We start from the raw sequence: 22,041 nt of genomic DNA, 5'->3' as shown, positions 1-22,041 counted from the left end.
ACTTAAATGATTTTTCTCTTTCAGTCACAGTCCAGGTTTGTCTGGCAGCCAGCATCCTAAAGGACTTAGTTTAATGAACGTTCACAATGTCTCCCAGCTTTAGGAATTGAATCTGTACCACCTTTATCTAAAATCCAGATGCATTAGTGTGACATCTAGTGACGGTCCTAAAAATGATTGCATGGCTTCATTGTTTTAAACATTTCTACATATTTTTATTTTTATTTTCCTGATTGCTCCCGGATTGTAACATCAGTGCCTTATAGGCCTTGTTGTTTATTATTACCAGGCCATGACACAGCAAAACACTTTTCACCATTTCTTCACAAAATTCAGTTCTAAAATACCATTTTATTTACTCAAACCTGAGAAAAAAGGACGCACAGATATCCTCCTGTGCAGCTAACTCCCAGGAAGTAGGCCCACTCCAAAATGGATGCTATTGATGGAGGTGTCATACCTAATAATTTGCCATGGGGTAGACCCATCAGATCTCTGCCTGCAAGTGACTTTAGATTCATTTGTATACTACTGTTTAGAACATACAGTTAGGCACAAAAGGGTGTAAATGAAAAAAATTACAATGCATGCTTTGACAAGTGTAGCAGATTGTATAAAATGGACAGTAAGCTGCCACTACGCAATTCAAACCACTGTCAAATTCAACAATAATTTTGGTTCAGAACCCGATGCAGATTCCAAAGACACTGAAAAAGAACTATGCTAAACAAAATGCAACTGTAGGGTAAACATCAATTATTACGTTTAAAAATAGAAAGAAGAAGAGTTTGTTAAAATGCACCCAAAAATGTGTTAAGTTTTACTTCTGTTTAAATAGAAGACACAGACAAAGCATGCGTATGAAGTGTATTCCCCCAAAAAAGAAACAACGGAACATGTCCACAGTTATTTAGTTAACTAGCTTCTTTTCACATAACTGCTATGCGTGATGTAAGTGCAAACCTCACAAGTTTTGTTTGTGAAATGCATGGATATAATCAGCACACATTAGAGGCATAAATAATCCAGTTATTACTCCTAATGGACCATTAAGCAACCTTGTTAACTGCACATTTGCATCTATCTGTTTTACATAGGTTCATAGGTTGTTACTAGGCTAATGACCACTAGGGCCCTTACAAGCCTATCTGCGCATCCAAAGCTGATTGGGTCCCAAGTATCACATGGGGGGTACATGTTAGTAGGCATGTAGCTAAGGATATGTGTAGGGGGGGCATTAGTTAAGATAATACCTTTCTTATCGATGGCCACTGAGCATAAGAAACACCTGGGCCAGACCAGTGGTAAATTTACGATTTTCCATCCAACTGTCAAGGTTTTATTTGAATTAACTACTCTCCAACTTAAAAACTGTGATTATTATTAGATAAGTATTCCATTATACCTTGTAACTAAAGCAGTTCCCTGTACTGCAGTGTTTTGTGTGTTTTGGTAATCCAATACATTCATTCATCAAAGAGTCAGAAGCAAAGATGCCCAGTAGAAACTGTGGTTTGTTGCTTGGGCATGGCAACTGAAGTACAAAAGTTCTGCTGCTGAGCAATGAGTTACTGCCTAGTGTCATATGTTTGGAGAGAGAAACTCTCTCAATATCTAAAGGACACGCCCATCAAAGGTATGTTGACCTGCAGTAGTCTGGCAGCTTTACTGCTGCTTAAACTGGTGTGTGATTCAGTGGCAGCAATAAACATATAAAGACAGAAGAAGAAAAAAGCTGTTGTGGATGACACAGCTTGGACTTTAATGACTATATAACATTTGCTGACAAAAAACGATAGTACATCAGAGCATTAAAACTGTTATACTCAGGATTAACAGCTGAAAGAAAAGGGAGAAGAACAAGAAAAGCCATTGTGGTTGCCACAGTTTAGAGCAATACATTAACAGTATTATAGTTAATACTAACAAGATTTCTTTCAGATAACATCACCATCCACGATAAAGCCGACCAATGGACAAGTTGCAACTTGGAGCATAAAGACTGCAAACATTAAACATAAAATAAAAGTGGTTTGCTGTACTAACAAGAGATCTGTAGTTTGTTTTGGATATCATCTATGCATTTTTACAACCTGTGGCCGTCCTTGTAGGCACCTATGAACAAAGTGAGAACTAGAGACTATGTTTTGACAGCAGAAGTAGCAAGAGACCATTTCTTGACAATGGTAGGAGACAAAGATGGAGGTTAAGCTATGCAAAAAGCAGCAGTTGTGGGACATGGAGTGTACAGACTCAGTAATGCTGTGAGGAATAAGACAGAGGTACTGACTGAACTGGCTGTGCCTCTGGGACTGCTGTAGCTTTTTGCATATATTTTTTGCTTAATCTTGGCAGGCAACCATATTTTACTTGTAAATTCAGTCTAGCCATCCTGTCACAGCAAGATCAAAGCAGGGGTGCATCCAGAAATGTGTTATCTAAACTCAAAATGTACTGAATTTTTTGTGACACTTTACCTCTTACTGCCAATCATTACTTCACTCTTGGCCAATTGCCCATTTGCTTCTTGTTCACCAAGGACAAGTACTGAACAAGAGTGGCCGTCATTAAGGCATCCATTGGGGCAGTTTATTTATTTATTTTTTTACTTTAAGCACTACTCCCTGCACCTACTTAGCAACAACCAATGGGCAGAAATTACAATAAATGATAGTACTTAACTGCCCGTTGCTCCTACAAGGACATGAACTTATCAGGATGTCTTCCCATACATGCAAAGACATCACCTGGATGCTTCCTTGAGGAAAATTAGACGTCTTGTATTTGTCCCTGGGCATGCACACATTCCACCTCCTACCTCCTGGGAGACAGGTGAGCAAGCTCTGCCCCTTCATTCCTTGGTCCATCTGCATGATTCCTCCTGTACCTGCTCAAACTGAACTCCAGTCACCGACCTAGGTAGCAGTCAGGCATTCATCCCATTGTGCTACAGAGCCAGGAAAAAGCAGCATTTGAAGGACTATGCACATTTTGGGAAGGCTAGGTGGGTATGGGGTGGCGTTATGACTCCCAACACCTACCTAAAATTTCAAAAATGTATATCTTCTGATGCTGCCACATACATATTTTATGGATGTGCAGAATTCAGCTATTTCCGACAAATGTTTTTAAGCCTGGTTTGCAGTTATACAGTAGCATTACTGTCGAGAGATGTCTTGAGCCTCTTGCATGTTTATGAATGTCATTCAGAAAAGTGAATTAAATTACATCTCCCTGCACCCTTTATACAAACCAGCAGTAAATTTGAGTATAACATTTGTTAAGCAGTATTTTGGAGTTGTATGTTATTGGGTTATGCTTTCCATCTGCGTCTGAGCTCTAGTTTTGAGGACGTGATGAATCCCATTTCCTTGTGTGCAATCTCTACTCCCTAAGCTTTGTATTTGAATGTTACTGAATTTAGCTGTTTCTGTGCAGCTGCCAGTATTTCTAATAACTGCAAACATCACCTTTCGCCGTCTGGAAGTACAGGGAACACTGATGCAGATTACTCAGTCCTGAGAAGCTTTTGGTTGGCTGGCAGTTTTTATGGCTTCAGGAAGCTGGCAGTCACTAGGAGGAGGAGGTAGCACTGCACAAGAAAATATGTTTATTTGTGCACATTAAAAGGAGCAGGGTTCTATTCAGAATCTAACGTTTTGGGCACCTTTTATGATTTTTTTGTGTCTTTGTCAAGGTCATGTTATTTTCTTTTGGCACATTTGTGCACACTAGAAAAAATGCCAGTGTGTCAGGGTAACAGCAAACACTGTCAATAGCCACATGCCAGTTTTTAGTTTTAAAATCAATTATAGTGATTGTGGTGATGGTGGTAGGGTATAGCAGCAAGCTGAAATATACAACTGCTGTCAGTATTACTGCTGCTTCCTGATGATCACCTACCATGTGCAATTACCAGATGTAACAGTCTGTGGAAAAAAAGCAAAAGGACAGTTAAGTGACTGTGTATGTGAAAGTACTGCACTGAAATGCATTACTGTTGTCATTTTTTATTTCATTTTCCTCACAATCCAACATCACAGGGATATGCAGAATGCCATGAGGGATCAAAAGTTGAAATACATAGTGAAAAAATAATGACTACATTCCTTACAATACAGCCTCGGAGATCTACTCAGAAGGTGAGTAACTTTTGAAGGGCTGACAGAGAAGCTACAAGGTATTTGCATGATCACCACTGAAAGTTTTTGTATCACATGTCATTAGGGAAGTACCTGCAAGAAATCAGTTGAACTACATTACTGGGGTCATTGTTTCTTTCACCTTCTTCACAATCCAGCCTTGAATATGTAGTTAGAAGGTAGCTAACTTCTTTTTTTTTTTTTGGTGGGGGAGGGGGCAGGCAGGTAAGCTGTGTGTGAAAACCTAGGGCAGTTATGATGGGTCGATATTATAAGATCGACAGTTGAAAACATCGAACAACATACGGTCGACACCATATGGTCGATGTCTTCAAACGTTGACCTTATAAAAAGACAAAAACAAAAAAAGAAAAAAGTACCCTAACGAGTTTAAACAGGGGGGCAAGCACCCCTGCACCCCACCCCCCGCTACTTAAATATACCAACTCCGAGACCGCACTATATTGCAGTAAACGGAAATCTCCCCTTATGGAGATTTCTGTTTACACGCTCTAGATTCTGTGCGTTTGATATTCTCGTGTCGACAATGTCAGATTTGACATTGTCGACTTTCAAGAATGTAATATAGACCCGTTATGATAACTGTTGAATGATTATCATATGGCTTGCAGCATATGGAGGTTTTAGCTGAAAGGATAAATTTTATTGGAACATAAGACATGTATGTATATATATATATATATATATATATATATATATATATATATAAATATAATTTTATAGAACATAGGACTAGGCAAGCAATCATGGGGCCATAAAGATGCCTAGCCATGTACACCTTTAAAGAGACAAACAGTTCCTGCCTCCCTTGTCAATCACTTAACACTGCTGACCTCCTGAATTGAGCAGGGCCTTACATGAAAAGCCTGGTGTATATTTGTGTTCCCCCCCTCCAGTCATCAAGGTAAGCCTTAAAGATAGTGACAACTTATTCCATAGGCTGGGAATACGCTGAGTTGTGAACCTCTCCCTCCAGCAAGTCATGTTTTGATTTTGTCATAAATGTAGGTCTCTAGTGTGGGTGTTTGCAGAAGCCCTGGTTTTATGAAGAAATAGAGGTCAAATAAGATTGTCTTTCATGTCTCAAAAAGCTAGACACAGATCACCTCAAAACAGCCAGTAAGTGACTAAGTATGAGGAGAATCATGATAATCTTTTGGGAAAGTTGAAGAATTTAAAACCTTTAATATTCTTGGTCAGAAATCTTTAAGGCCTTTCAAGTTGAGCGATGTGCTTTGATTTGTATAAGCCAAAGGGGACATTCTGTTCAGTGAAGGGCCTGAAAAGGGAAGTCTACAGGGGTATGATGACTTCTTTCACTCTTGAAGATATTCCCTTGGTAATTAACTGGTCCACATAGAAGGATTTTCTGACTGTGGTGGAAACAACTTTCAAATGAGCAAGAAAATTGTCTACCTAATTACCCAGGAATCTTATGATCATCTTTGTCTGAAAAGGGCTACCATTTATAACATATGAAATGGGAGCAGCTTTTTTACCAGGCTGCTATGCTGAACTTTTTTTTTCACATTTAACTTTAGACTGTTTAAATTACACTAGCTATGCACATATTCTAACCGTTGTTGGAGCTGCTAAGTAGCAGTGGATGAGTGGATAACAGTACCCAGCTTGCAGTCATCAACAAACTTGGTCAACCACACTTCCAGAATATTGGTTGGATGTCTGTAAAATAAATGCAAACATGAGAAAGCCTAGCATGGATCTCTGTGACACCTCACTCATTACAATTTTATATTCAAAGAGTGTACCAGAAATTTTCACAATCTGGTATGTGTTGGATAGACAATCTGCAATCCAGCAAATAATGCTGAGATTTACGTTAGGTTTCTCTACTTTTTCAATAATTTCAGAGTGAAGAATACTACGAAAGGCGATGGATAGATCAAGATAAGCAGATAGCACAGAATGTCCTCTCCACAGCCCTTGCAACCTTTTCACAAAACTTACTATGTTGAGAAGGTAGGACCTGCCAAAACCAAACTGAGTGGATTATGATTCAGTTAAGTTGCCTCTGTATGCATAAATGAGTTCTGCTATGATACATTCCATGGTTTTTACAAAGCTTGCAAGGCTGATGGGCCAAATCTTTTGAAATTCCATGAGTGGGAATTAAAAATAGGCTTTTGGGGTGAGATTGCCAAATCCTAACCAATAGACCATCAGGGACTGTTAGTACTGTCAAAAGGCATAACGCACACAATGCCCTGATAATGGATTGTCTTCTTTTTCTTTGAACTTGACATATTCTCCCATCCCTTTAGCAGCTAGTCCCTGTGTCTGGCAAGAAGCAGAAACAAAAGTTATGTACTTACCATAAGGATAGATCCATGCTGTCTTCTTTTCATCTGTTTCCAACTTATGGATTGTCAGGGCTGGTTGGATCTGACTTTGGTGCTTTATACCAAAGCTTTGGATCTGAGAGCTCTGACCCCTCTCCTTCCCACAATCCCCCCTCCTGCCTGAATTACCTCAGATCGAGTTTGCTGACTGATCAAAAATGGTGATACACTATGTAGGAAAGGAGAAGAAGGAAAATACATTAAATACTATAAAGTGTAAGAGGGCCCAAAAGAAGTCTGGCCAATCCCAAGAAGGGAACAATGATAATTTGGCAGGAGGAAGAAGGCAGGGGAGTTGAACCAGGCAAAAAAATGCAATACTGATCTAACATTGTGGTAAGTACATAACTGTGGTATCTGTTGTTATCTTCTTTTTTTCATCTGATTCAACATGTGGGACAGATTCCCAAGTTACCAGACAGGGACCTGAGTGGTCTCAAGGAAGGATATTCTTCAATATGGCGGAACCCAAAGATGTGCGAATTCTGGACTGCACATCTAACTTGCAGTGACATTCAAATATATCCATGCTGATGTAGTGCATATGTCACTATTGTACTGACATACAAATGTATCCATGCTCCTGCAGCTCATATGTCACTACGGTAGTGACATACAAATGTATCCATGCTGCCACTACAATATGTCATTATTGTAGTGATGTTCAGAGATCCGCAATCTAAATGGCTTGGAGGTCTGTCCTATGTAAAATGCAGAACAACTGCATGAAGCCAAATATACTAGCCAGTCACTACTGCAGTTGGCAAAGAAATCAATATAAAAAACCACACCGCAATATCTGCTAGAGAATTGTTTAGACTTGGTAACCTTATTGCTGTGGCTGCAATGGCCACAGGGCATGCATCCAGTCAGTCTGTCCCCCGAGATTGTTGTTTGAATGGTATTTGTAGAGGAAGTTTTGTGTGGTCATTTGTAGTGACTCAAATGTGAACCCAGGTTCTTGCCTTTACGAAATGAAAAGTGACATGTGTCTCCAAGATATTGTGTTAGGGTGTTATCAGCCAATAGTATGTTCCAGTGTCTCTGTACGATGTCCATAAGTGTGTTAGTATTCCTACCGTAAGTAGTCATAAAATGGATAACATTGCCAGTACCCTGATGCTTCTCCTTATATTTAAACAAATTCTCCCTATTGAGATTAGCAGCATGGTTGCTTGCTCCTAGAAAATAACCCATTTTATAATCCCTGTTTCTAAACCTGTTAACCAAATCTTTACAAAAAATATCGAAAGATAAGTCTTGTGAGCAGATACGCCTCATCCTAATAAACTGGGATTTGGGAATGTTCCTAGTGATATGGGGAGGATGAAAGCTGGATGTGTGGAGTAAGGAATTATATTGAGGATATTTACGGAAAACTTCAGTACGTAGTGTATGGTCCTCATTTCTACTGGCCTGAACATCTAGATATGTGATGTGTTCTCTGTGGTAGTTTACAATAAATTCCATAAGATAATCAACATCCGACCTCCACACCATCCAGCAGTCATCCAGATATCTCCTCCATATGTCAATTTCACCCAAATAGATGTTATGTGTCATATCATAAATGATGTGCTCCTCAACATAGGCCATAAAGAGGTCTGCATAAATGGGGGCAAAAGACGGTCCCATAGCTGTTCCCTGTACCTGCCAGTAATATTGATTTTGGTAGAAAAAAAACATTTTTGGTCATCATTACTGACAAAACCAAATTCCATCTCACAGTATCACATCCATGCAGCCAGTACATATACTTTCTCCCCAAAATTCACAAGGATCCCCTCAACCCACCTGAAAGACCTATAGTTGCTGGAAATTATTCACTTACTGAACCTTTGTCCCAGTTCTTACATTACATCTTTAGTCCCTGCTGAACTAGGTTAGATCTAGGATTCAGGATACTACCGAGTTCTTCGGCATTGTTTCTGAGATGCGACTTGAGGCGAGCTGGTTTCTCTGTACGTTGGATGCTTGTGCACTTTACACAAACATCCCACACTGGGCAGGCCTTGATGCAATTGAATACTGGTTATACAAATCCAATTTGTACGAACCAGGTTTTAATACCTTCCTGATATGCTTAACGGAACATGTGTTATCCAAGAATGTTTTTTTCTACAAAAATCAAGGAGACCTGGTGACCAAGGATGTACTAGAGCAACTCTTGGTGACTGTCCCTGTGGAGGGATGTGGGTGAAGTAACTTCTGCAATCGTCTAGGTATGAAGAAAAAAAGATTGCAGCAAGGTTGGCCCCAGGGGACTGAAAATCTCCATTGCCACTGTTTTGTTGAGAGACCACTCGTAAGGCAATAGTATAGTTCTGCTCAGTTTGTCCACTAGGATGTTGGGCATCCCAGATATGTGAGCTGCTACTACAAAGCAGTTTAAAGACATTGTCCACTGCAAAACTCTCATAGTTTCTCCACCAAGATGATATGTATGGGTTCCACCCTGTTTGTTGATATATCAAACCACTGATTTATTGTCCAAGTGAATGGCAATCATATCCTTGAGTAGAAGGTCCTGAAATGCCTGCAGTGTTAGAAGAACCACTCAACTCAAAGACACTGATGTGATGATTGGCCTCTAACTCTGCCCTGAGTTACTGAATTGTACAAAATGCACCCCTGAATGTGGTCTCTGCAGATATGAGTCAGGAGTACTTTAAAGTGGAGGGGATGCAGTTTTTTGACCACTGTACAGCTAGTGTCCACTGTAGAACTCTCATGTGATATCTAACTAAAGGATCCATCTGTATAGAGGAAGCCATTAGATCTAGGATGTGGAAGATAAGTCAAGATTGGGGTCTGGGTTATTTTATTACCTTGAGAGCTACGGATCGTATTGATTTGACCTTTGTTCCCCCCACCTTACTATATATACTAACTCTAGGATCACACTACAATGGGGAAAAGGGTATATACCTTTCAGCAAAATGAGTTTCAGTCACATGAGTTTTCAGTGAAGTGCGCTTTCAATGAAGTGAAGTAGACCCATATATATATATATATATATATATATATACACATATATATATATATATATATATATATATATATATATATATATATATATATATATATATATATATATATATTACCTGCACCTTTGTGGCAGAAGAGTGTGGATGCAGCTTTGTCTAAGCTGAGGATTGCTGGAGGAAAGTTCATTGTGCGCTTTCCTATTGGTAGTTTAGTTTAAAAGTGTTTTAATTTCATCTGCATTTAAGCCTCACATTTGAGTGTTGGAGCGCACCATGCAACAGGGTTTAGCAGTGCCCTGTATAGACTCAAATGCCTTGAAACTCAATTTTTCCCAAGACATCTGTCAGTGGAACCCTCTCAAGCTTCCTTACTGCACTACAGGTCACTGAGCAACGTTGCCACACTTATCATCCGCAGCCTTCAATAGAACATGCACCTTTGTTAGTCCTAGCACAAAAACAGGTCAAACTAGCCCACTCCCTTACCTAATAATACATACTGTAAAAACCTGCTATAATGTACAGGCAGTTTCCCAACATTTCACTGGTCAGCCTTACTGACATCAGCATCCTGAGGCAATGTACTAATTGCCTCATGGACACTGATAACCACTTACTCCTAAAACAAATACCCTATGTGACAGATGTAATTACTCTATGAAATTGGAATCAATCCTCTCACATAGCAACAAAACAGACATCAAACAGGTTGTCAGCACACTCATACTTCACCTCTCATAAAAAATGAGGTCACAACATATAAACTCACATATGCGGAGGTACTCACTAGAAGCCTACCAAAAGGTCAGAGAACTCCCAAACATAAACTACGTGCACACATTGCTATGCAAATAGAAACTGCCACACATAATAACACATACACCAGTATCTCAGTAAATAAGGTCCTAAGGCGAAACACCTCAAAACCTAATGTCTTGGTCATAGGCGACTCCATAGTGAGACACACAGATGTCCCCCTCACCAGGCTGACAAGGAGTGGGTCACAATAATCTGCCTGTCAGGTGCCAGGATCCATCAAATCACACATGCACTCAAGTCACTCAACAAGTACCGTTATGACTCTATTATAGTCCATGTTGGGGTGAATGCCTTGAGACACACCTCTCTGGACTATATGAAGACAGACATGACTGAACTCTCAGATTATGTGTCCCAAGCAGGTATGACTCTAGCCTTAAGCAACATTCTACCTTCACCCAAGATGATACCACAATATAAACAAAAAATTATTGACTTCAACAATTGGCTTAGCTTGTGGTGTCAGTCCTGGGAGGATCCAGTATCTGTCAACCTGGGAGGACATGGTGGATAGGCCATACTGTTTTGCCAGAGATGGTATACACATGTCTCCTTTTGGCTTTTGGATACTGCCTTTTTTAGGCAATGTCAAAGTAACATTTCCAACATAACAAAATCCTCTCGAGACAAACTCAAAGTTCTGCTGCTTAATGCTAGGAGTCTAAACATGGAACTGCACTCCGTGGAAGCACTCCTTACCTTGTAAGATGCTGACATCTGTGCAGTCACTGAGACATGGTTCAAGGCCACAGAGAGCACCCAGACCATACAAGGTTGCAATGCCTTACACATGTTCAGACCTCAAAATGAGCATGAAAGAAGCAAAGGTGGAGGTGTATCCATCTTCATTAAAGCAAAGTATACCTCAAGACTGGTCAAACAATACAACTCTCTCAAACTACTCCACATCCAATTAACTATAGGCAAAATACCCTACCATATCACTGCTAGCTACAGGTCCCCTATCGTGAACCAAGAAAAGCACACTGCCTACCTGGGATTACTGGAGTCACTCACCATACAGCCCAACACCTTAGTCATGGGAAATTTCGAATATCTTTCCATCAACTGGGTGGCATACATGAGCATGAACATGTTTTCCCAGAAGTCCCTGGACTTTGTAACTGTTGAACTGTCACCACCACATGAGCAACAAAAACTAAAAAAACCTTTCCAAAGCAAATTACAGTCTACTAAGTGATGGTATAAAAAGGCTTATACTCCCCTTAATCACAGACGACTCCTATGCAGAGGTGTACACAAATGCCCCGTATAAACACTTAAGCAACTGTATAGACTCGGCTGTACCTGACTGGATTAAAACCAGGTCCTCCCAAAAAGCAAGCCACCCTGGTGGACCTCAAGCATAAACAGGTTATATAACAAAAGGAAGAAACTGATTTCTAAGAACAAGAGGGAACTGACTCAACAGATTCCCTCCACAACTTGAACAAGCAATTCAGAAATTTTGTAAAGTTCTCTAAAGCTAATTATGAAGCCAAAATAACATCCCTAACTAAGGATAATCATAAGGCATTCTTTAAGCACATCCAAAATCTAAAAGGGAATGCCTAGGTATGTGCCAAACTGGGAGTAGATAGTACCACTCATACTGTACTGGAGGAAATTGCCAACTTGCTAGCTGACAGATTTGACACAATCTTCACCTTCCTTTCACCTCCAGCCATGCCCCAAAGCATACCTAACATCAGTCCTCTGCCTAGTATCTCTAGAGATCAGGTAACATCTGCACTCTCCAAGGCCAGAAACATGGCCTCAATGGACCAGATAACATCCCAGGTTGCTTATTAAGCAATGTAAAACAGGACCTAGCAGACCCACTTAGTGTTTCTTTAACCACACCCTGAGAACTGCTTTTGTTCCAGCAGAATGGAGAACAGCAACAGTAATCCCCTTGTATAAAGGGGGGGCCATCAACCGACCCTGGGAACTATAGATCCATAAGTCTAACCAACCTCATTTGCAAGGCCATATAAAGAATCATTGTGGACATTATCAACAAGGACATTGGTGAACTTCAGACACTCGACCCAACCCAGTATGGCTTCATTAAGGGTAGATCATACTTATTAAACCTAGTAGACTTCTTTAAGAAAGTCACCAAAGCCCTGGATGAAGGTAAGACAGTGCATACTGCCTATCTTGACCTAGCCAAGGCTTTTAACACAAATCCCCACTCAGGTATCATTGAGAAACTCTCCCAGTTGAGGATTAACCCTTACATCACTAGATGGGTACCCAATTGACTCACTGACAAAACACATACTGTCAAAGTTGGTGACTCCACTTCTACCTGTACACCCATCACCAGTGGCATACCACAAGAATCTGTGTTAGGTGCTTTATTGTCAGGCTAAAGTAGATGGCCTTTGGCATACCAAGTTTGCTGATGACTGCAAATTAGGTGCAATCATTGAGTCCCCCACCGTTAATATATTACAGGAGGGTCTAACACAGACAAATGACTGGTGTAAAAGCCACTGTCTAAAACTAAATGCAAAAAAATACATTATTATCCCCTTTGGAAAACAGGAATTTCCTGCTAATTAGAATATTGACAGCATCCCCATAAGTTCAGTCCCAGTGGTGCAAGATCTGGGAACAGAGGTAGATAGCAAACTGAACTTCAACCCCCAATTTTTTACAGTATTAAGGAAAGCCTTCTAGGTTGCACATCTCATAAGTAAGGGCATAATTTCCAGGTCTAAGGGTGTTATAACTCCACTGTACTTAACCTTCATCAGACCATTAATAGAGTACAATGCTCCCTTATGCATGTACCTCACCAAACACCTGCAGCAGCTGGAGAGACTACAGAGGTTGCTCACCAAGAAAATACAAGTCCTCCAAACCATGCCTTATGTGGATAGACTGAAAGCCCTGTCATTGTACTCTGTATCATATAGGCTGCTGAGAGACAACTTGTGCTTGACCTACAGGGCAGTCTCTGAGCCTGCCCTGATGACTATGCTGCACATCCAGAAGTCAAATGGCACAAGATATTTTAACCTAGTCTGTGACATTAACAGAGCATGTTGGAGAGACAGATGTATCTCCCAGGGATTGCTGCTACTCTGGAATCAACTTCTGATTCACATGAAGAAGAGCTCCTCACTGACCCTATTCAAGCTCAGCCTGGACAAATGGATGGGAGACCAGACATTCACCCTGAGGGTGGCACCCATGGACAGGGTTAGTCAGTGTTTATCATAGACTCGCTCTGTGAATTATGTCCATCTAACCCAGGACAGTTCAGGCAACTCAGGATTAACATGGCTAGACTTGTAAGGGCTCCAGGGCCACTAGCCTAACCTCCTATGAACCTATAAACCTATCATTTCCTCCATGATGGGAACATTATTGACTGCTACTGCTTGGGCAGAGCCACTATAAAGGATTTAGTAGACATGTGACTATGCCAGTGGACTTGACAGTTTGTGCAGCATTAACTATCCTTGCTATGGGGACCTTTCAGAGTCCAACATGGGATAGGGCAACAGTTTCACAGGTGTCAGCCTTGCAAATTCTGCACCAGTTCCTTAAATTTATGCTGCATGTGGTGGTGCATATTTGTTTTCCATGGACAGTAGAGGACAGAGTCATCACTATGTATGTATTCTGTGTCACAGCACATTTCGGTAAGGTTCTGGGAGCCATTGACTACAGCCACCTGCCCCTTCTGCTACACATGGTGTCTAGTATATAAAACAGAAGAGCGTCTACTCCATTAACTGCCATGTAGGATGCAGTGCAGACAGTATTATCTGCAATATGTTTGTGCACCACCCAGGCAGTTTCCATGGTTCCCACATCTGGCACACATGCAATCTAAATCAGCATTTCATGTGACGTGACTTTTCACAAGGCAAGCTAGTTCACTGATGCACATTCTGCCACCCAGAGAGTCCTTGATAAGCTGGTCCCATTAACTTAGAAAGCAGGCCACTCATAATGATGTCCACTGTTGTGTGTTACACAGGCTGCAGGATACACTTTGGAATTACAGTGGATGACCCCCAACCGCAGCCCTAAGACATGGCAAAAATGGTGTATAATGCCACACTATTGCAGATGCAGAGTATCACTGAACAAGCATCAAGACTACAGAAGACCTATTTCTGCTGCTTGAGTACATCTGGTGGTAAACTGCAGTGTGCTCCAAAGACCTGCAGTGAGATAGCTATGGTCTGTGCCATAACTCACAATATGGTGCCATGACAGCAGTTACAAAGCTGAGACATAATAGGACTGTGGTTTACCTGAGGCACCAGAACAGGAGGAGTGAGAAGAGGAGTCATGGGAAAAAACAGATGCAGCAGTACCATGTGCAATGCAGAGGTGGATACAATTCTTTGCAGCTCTGGCAAAGAGGCAGCATCTGGTCCACAGCTATGGGCTGTAACAAGAACAACTGAGAATAAAAATGATGCATACAATAACACACAGGCTACACAGTACTGTGCACTGAATGGCCACACTGAGTATTAGACATTACCATACTCACACAACCTACAGAGGTGGGCAGGGCAGTCATCATCACTTGCACAGTGACATAGGTGGAAGTATTATTGGTTTTGAATGAGGTAGCTGTGCACATGGGTAGGAGGTTGGAGGAGTCTAAGCATGCATTCTCCAGTGACAGGGTGCAATTTTCAAGAACTGAAAACTGACTGAGTGTACCATATGACCCTGCAGTATCAAGTTCAAAGTCATCTATGTAATATATGAAGTACTACTTCAAAATGATGTAAGGAAACCCTGCTGTGGGCACCCAGGTGGTGTGGCAGTGCAATGCCCTGTGAACAGTCATGGGTATGTACTATATGCAGTATAACTACAGCGGAGTGGGATGGTGTTGAACTGTGAGAACTTGCATAGTTTGCACAGTGGGGTGTCCCCACAGTAGAGATAAAATAAGTTAAGCCATAACCAGCCTAGGGGCAAAGGCAGCCATTGTCAGTGGGGAAAGTTATGTTGTCATCAGAATGGTGTTTGACAACTGCATGGACTTGTGACCATGAAATGTGCATCCATCCCTTAGCATGGCCACAGTGTACATTTACCAGTATCCTTATGGATGCATCAATGGTTGTAAAGTGAGCCGCTACTGTCTTCAGCAGGCTAATGTTCTCCATATTCCTATATGCCATGTTCTTCTGCATGTTGAAGGATGTGCTGCAACTCCAGAAATGGTAGCATTTATTCATGCAGGCCATGCAGCATATTTAACACATCTGGCATGGTGTGGGTAGTGGCTATCTATGCCTGGGTCACTGACCTGCACATCTCATTACTGATTCAACACTGTAGAGATGTGGAAGCAATGCCCACCTATACACCACTCCCCTGTACTGGGTGCACACATCCTAGAAGCACTGCAGCTCTCTCTAATGCTGTCTGTGGTGGTGACACTGTATTGCCTAGGTAGGACTAGCATGGACAAGATGTTCCGTACTAAACATAAAGGGTGCTGGAGGTTCAGCTTGCTCATCCACTGCCATCTCAACTGTGGGTTAGGTGAGGGTGCCCTCCAGTGTTAGCACTGCTGAGAGTGTCACTGTGCTAGACTGTGTCATGTGTGCAGTGCCATTACAGATAGTCTCCGTGACTCACTGATATACACGTTCCAACTTGGTGCTGGAGCCACTACCAGTGGAACCTTTGAATTCATACAAATAACATATATGTGGCAATACTGGATTATAGGTATAACTTTTACCAGCATGTGGTACACAGACTTCTACATACAATTATGTACATGGCCGACAGGCAAATATATATATCTTCTATATAGCTGTTGCAGCCCAAACGTCCCCGGATGACAGATATGCATTTCTAATTAATCCATTCACAGAATCAAGTCACTATCCAGCAGTAATGAAACATACTAGAACTAACATAGCATAGCCCTTACAGACATCTGGCAGCCATCATCTGTCTACCTCCCACATCCAAGCCACAGCAAAGTATGAGGGAGTCTCTCACTTTCCCCAGAAAGAGATACCAGGAATTTTTCCATCCCTTTCAGATGTTTCTGTGTTAATGGTCCATCCCTTGTCATTAACCTGCCTCAGCCAGTTTCATGTGCTCTGATCTTGACATGCAGAATTGTATTAGCCAATTGCTAAATTATCCACCCTTTCTAAGCTTCTGGTGAAATGTATTCACACCCAGGTAATGCACTTGTTATCTTCACAAACCCTCCTTTCCCCCATGCAGCATGGTTTCCGCCCAAACCATAGCACAACCACTCCTCTACTCTACTTTACCAATCAGATTAACCATCTAAGAAACAACAAAAAATGTGTTTCAGCCATATTCCTAGATCTATCAAAAGCATTTGATATGGTCTCCCATAACCTACTCTTAGACACTTTGTCAACCTTATCCTTCACCCCCTCTACTACTTCATGGTATAGAAGCTATCTCTCTGACAGAAAACAATCAGTTAAATGGCAAAGTACACTATCACCTCTATTACCAACTACTATAGGCATCCCACAAGGATCAATACTGGGTCCTCTACTATTCACCATTTTCACTAACAAACTACATACTTCCACCCTGCATGCATCACTTATACAGTACGCAGACAACTCCACCCTAATCTGCTCAGCCCCATCCATAACCACTCTTCAAAAGCTCACCCAAGAATCCTTCTGCTCTGTGGAGCAATGGATTACCAATATCCAACTCATTCTAAACCCCAGCAAGACCAAATTACTCATTTCTACGCCCAATAAATCCAAATCCACACCTCCTACCTTCACTATCACCTCCAAAAATAGGACCACAATCTCCTCATCTCCTCACACTAAGTTGCTTGGGGTTGAAATAGATAACAATCTAAACTTTAATGTCCATATCTCACAAACCATTACAAAGGTACATAAGAAACTAGGAACCCTATACAAACACAAACAGTTCCTATCGGACCAAACTAGAATCTCATTAGCCCAAACCCACCACTTGTCTACCCTAATGTATGCATCACCAATCCTAATTCATATCAGGAAAACAGACCTAAACAAACTAGAGTCATGTTTCATACAATGTGTCATACAATTGCAAAATTCGCTAACAACTCCACTTTTAGAAGTTATCACTGTCTTGCCCTGAAGCAACTACAGTGGTTAGAACTCCCTCAACTAATTAGCTATCACCAATTAGTCCTCACCTTCAACATAATAAGGAACCCTCTGAAAACCCCAGCCCTAAACCAACTTCTAAACCAATATTTTGCAAATCGCCCTCTACGCTCATCCAACAAAACCCTGCTCTGCATAACCAAAGCCAATAACACTGCAGGGAAAAGTCTGTTCTCCCACATCATTGCTAGGGAATGGAATAACCTCCCCCAAAGTATCTCCTCTGCACCATCCATCTCACTTTTCAAGAAATCACTAAAGTCACACCTCTTGCAATCATGGCTCTGTCCCTGTATCACATAAAATCTTTTCTGTCACACCTCGTTTTCTCTGCTTACCTCAGCTATTCTGCATTCCCTGTCAGGAACTACTATCCTACAAACTATCTCTCACGCTGACATATCTCCCGAATAGCATTATTTTCCAGATTCCATTCCTTCATTTTTATGCTTTGTACTACCAATAGGGAATTTAAAGTTTTGCTATCTATATACCAAGCTTGCTCAAATCAAACTAAGGTATGTAAAATCTCCTAGACTGTACATATATATATATATATATATATATATATATATATATATATATATTTATATATTTTATTTATTTATTTATTTTTTATTTTACATTTGTTAACCGGGCTAGTCTGGCTGGATACATGTCCATTTTCAGCAGAGGCCCGAGGAGAAAAGCTCCACTATCAGAATAAGACAATACAGTTTACGAAAACATTACTAAATTAATACTAACATAATGTACTGAGACAATATACAGTTTACCTGGACTAGTCTGAGTAGGTAACAAACAAAGTTCAGTTAAGCGGCTAAGGAGATAAGCTCCAGTATCTAAAATATAAAGTTAAGTTAAGAAAACATCATTAGTCAAGTTAAAAAATAATATCATTAGTCAGTAGTCATGATAACAGATTAGGTAATTTGCAAAAAGCAAGAAATCTGTTAGTATCAAGTGTTAAAAGAGCAGGTTTGGAAGTTTAACAGGTAATTAAGTAGTTAAAGATAAGGAAAAGGCGAAAAAAAAGGTAGACAGAAAGTGGGGATAGTATATAATTTGTTTGGAACAAGTATTATGGATTTGGTAAAGATCGGGAGTATCCAGTTGGAAAAGGAGAGGGGGGAAACAGGATAGTGATGAAATGCAAAGGTAGCAGGATTATAGGAGGTCAGCTAAAGGTAGCAAGAGACGGAAAGAAGATGGCTAGAGGGCAAAAAAGAGAGCTGAACAAGAAGTCAAAGAAAATGTCAAAGAGTGGACTGGATAGAGTAAAGACAAGATACAGACTGAATAGAGTAATAAATAAACATATGCAGCAGGTTATAGCCAGTGAATTAGTAGGTGAGTTTTTCATCTGTTTTAAGTTTTCATGAGCTTAGGAGTGAAGTTTTGTGGGAAGTTTATTTGATAGTGTTTGTTTAAAGAACAAGGAGTGTTTTGTTTGCAAATTTCATTTCAAATTGTTGTAAAGTTCAAAGTGGGCCAGTAGAAGTGTCATTGCTTTTTTTAGTGTCGTAAGATTTTATTTATTTGTGATGAGTATATTGGAGATTGTGAAAGGGTTTAATGAGAATGAAGTTGTTGTAGGTATATTAGGTTTTGGTGTGTTTAAGTATTTAGGGTTTTTTAAGTTAAGACAGTGGTTTCTTTGGAAGACAGAGTGAGTGGCAATCTGGCCTAGTGGCAGTGGACAGTATTCAGTTTCTGAATTAGGCGGTATTCAGTTTCTAAAGTGGGAGAGAAACACATTAATAGAGATAAAATTGAGTTTAGGCGATAAGAGAGAGGAAGTAACAGTAAAGATAAGACTTTAGAGAGTATAGGGGGATAGGCTTTAGCCTGTGTAGGGCACCAATCTTTCAACTGTCTAGTCAAAATTTTTAATGTTGTCTATCAAATTTAGCTGGTTGTCTATGCAGCCGTCCAGGTTTGATGGCAGTGCAGGTACAGGATGTTATTGCCAAAAGAGAGATATTATTGGAAATTACAGTTGGGGTGGTACAGAGTAGTTTGGGTTTGAGTAGTAGTTGTTTTGGGATTAGGGAGGAGCCAGAGTTCTGCTCTTTGGAAGGATTGCTGCAGGAAGACTATTTGTGAAGCCCCAGAAGCGACTGGAAGGAGTGAAGAAGCAGAGCAGATGAGTGGAATCATGGATATTTGTATACAATTGGGGATGTTGGGAGGAATTGGGCGGAAGTAGAATGAAAATATGGATCCTAGACCTACTCAATAGTAATTGGGGACTAGTGGATAGAAAGGAGTGGGATAAATGGCTGTCCCAAATGACTGCTTGTTTTCTATAGGTAGAATGACTGTAATGCTTGTAGTACCAGTGAGAGCAGTGAGAGGATTTTCGAGGAGAAGAGAATGGTTGACCATGTCAGATACTTTGCCACTGCTTGAGAATAGTAAAGGCAGATGAAGATGAGAGTTTATTCGGTTTTTATTTTTTTGTTTTTATAGGAAGGAGAAAGAAGAGAAGAGTAGTAGTGTAGTCTATGTTGAGTCCTAAAACAAGTGAGAGTCTACAAATGTGTTGTTGAGAGAGATAATGTAGAAGTTGGTGGAATGCAGGGAGTCCATTATTTTGGATAGAGGAGATAGAAGGCAATAGGTCGAAAATTGGATAGTTTATAGAGTTCCTCTCCTTATGGAGTGGAATATATGGGGATTTTGGAGCAGATTATGTTTTTGGATTCTGTTATGGTTCTATTTATTAAGATGGAAACTGGGTAGGCTATTTAGGTTGCAGCTAGCTGTAGATATTCAGCTGGGGTTTTGCAGCAGAAGGGGGAAGGTTTTTAGTTTTAAAGTAGTTGTTGAGAGCAGGTTGTTGTTGTTAGCGTGTGGGTAAAGCGTAGAGTGGGGGTGTTTTTTTGAAGGGATGGGGGGGAGGGATGGAATGTGCTCAATTTGCTTGCAAGTGAGAGAAGTTGAGAAGTTGTTGTGTTGGCTATTATGTTTATTATTAGGTTGGGTTACTTTCAGCTATTAGGAAGTGGTGTTTGGTGTTGCCTGGTTGCCTAGTTTTGGAATGGTTTTATTTATTCCTTTTTAGTTTGTTTTTTGGTTTGTTGATATTGAAAGTGGTAGTTTTTTTCAGTTTTTTAAGTCAGAATGATAAGTTTCTTTTTGTTTGTTTTTGATGGTTTTGAGGTTTGGTGGTCAGTAGGCTTTTGGACCTCCATTTGGATTCTTATTCTAGCTTCTTAGTTGCAACTTGTTTAGTTGTAACAGAGCAGAGGAATGCTTTGGAACTGAAGCGGGATGAACTATGCTGGGATTAGAATTTGTAATTTGGTATTGTTGTATTGTTGGCATTATTTATCTATTGTTTGGTATAGGAGGTATTTAGAGTTAAGTTCTTTTGAGTGTTAATTTTATTCTTGAAGTTCTTTAGATTGAATTCTGTGTTGTTTATTTTATTTGTAAGTAGTAGTTTGTAGGGTTGTTGCATTTTAGTGATAAAGGTAAGGAAAGATGGTGGTGATATTGTCAGGGAGTATTCTATTTATAGTTTAGAGGGATTGTTGTGTTTGTTGTTCAGTCTCAGTCTAGAATGGTTTGTTTGTGGGTGGTTATGTCTAGTAGGGGAGTTTGATGGTTTGTGAAAGTTAAAGAGATTAAGGTGAATGGTGGGTTTGGGGATATGCAGGAGCTCCAGTCAATATTAAAATCACCTAAGATTATGGTTTCCTGGGGAAAGGTGCAGGAAATCCAGCTTAGGATATTTTCTAGGGTATTGATGTTCTTGCCTGGGGGGATGTAGGAACATATTATGTTTATAGCCTTGGATTTGTTAACTTGGAGTTTGGTGCAAAGTATTTCAGCATTTCCTGGTGTGGGGGGGAAGGAGTCAATTAAGGTTACCTGAAGGTGGGATTTGTATAGGAGGGCCACTCCTCCACCTTTTATTTGGACGATCTTGTCTTAAGGTGCTATAGCCTGGGGGAGTGAATTCATTGTCTTTGGTACTGGGTTTAAGCCAGGTTTCAGTGAGACAGAGGATATCAAAGGCGTAGAAATCAATTAAGGCATGGAGTTGAGTGACTTTGTTGTTAATGCTACGAATATTAAGGTGAGCAATAGAGAGGGAGTCAGAGGAAAAGGGTGGGTTAGAATAGTTGGCAGTTTGGTTTGAAGGGCTCTGATTGTGGAGGGTATTGGGGCTAGGGTTGGGGTGGATGTCCCCATGTATAAGTAAAAGAGTTTGTGGGGTTGAAGGATCTTTGTGTATTTGAATGGTATTAGAATAAGCCGTTTGGAGGTTGTGAATTTGTAATGGTGGGCTTTGTGGTAGAGAGGGGGGAGGTAGGGACAGGTAGATAGTATATTAATATGTGATTGGTTGGGTAGAGGAAGTGTAGTAGTAGTATGTTTGGCTGATGCAGGAGTTTGGTTAAGCTTGAGATTTTCATAGGAGGTAAGGGTGTAGTAGTAAAGCAGGATGTTAAGGAGAAGAAGAGGAAAGAGTGATTTAAGGGTTAAAGGCATGTTTTTATAGAGTGTGAGGCTAGTAATTATAGGACTGCAC

The 22,041-nt window shown here is 40.5% G+C and overlaps 1 protein-coding gene across 1 annotated transcript in view; it reads right to left on the bottom strand.

Annotated features, from left to right (window-relative positions):
- The window catches only part of PITPNM1 (phosphatidylinositol transfer protein membrane associated 1), a 1,523,951-nt gene that overhangs the window by 728,755 nt on the left and 773,155 nt on the right, over nucleotides 1-22,041 (bottom strand). The window lies entirely within an intron of this gene.

This window comes from Protopterus annectens, chromosome 9.part0, assembly GCF_019279795.1.
Source record: "Protopterus annectens isolate FY-2018-M chromosome 9.part0, PAN1.0, whole genome shotgun sequence".
NCBI lineage: Eukaryota > Metazoa > Chordata > Ceratodontiformes > Protopteridae > Protopterus > Protopterus annectens.
The sequence above is the reverse complement of the archived record's forward strand: the minus strand, read 5'-3'. Positions and strand labels throughout refer to the sequence as shown.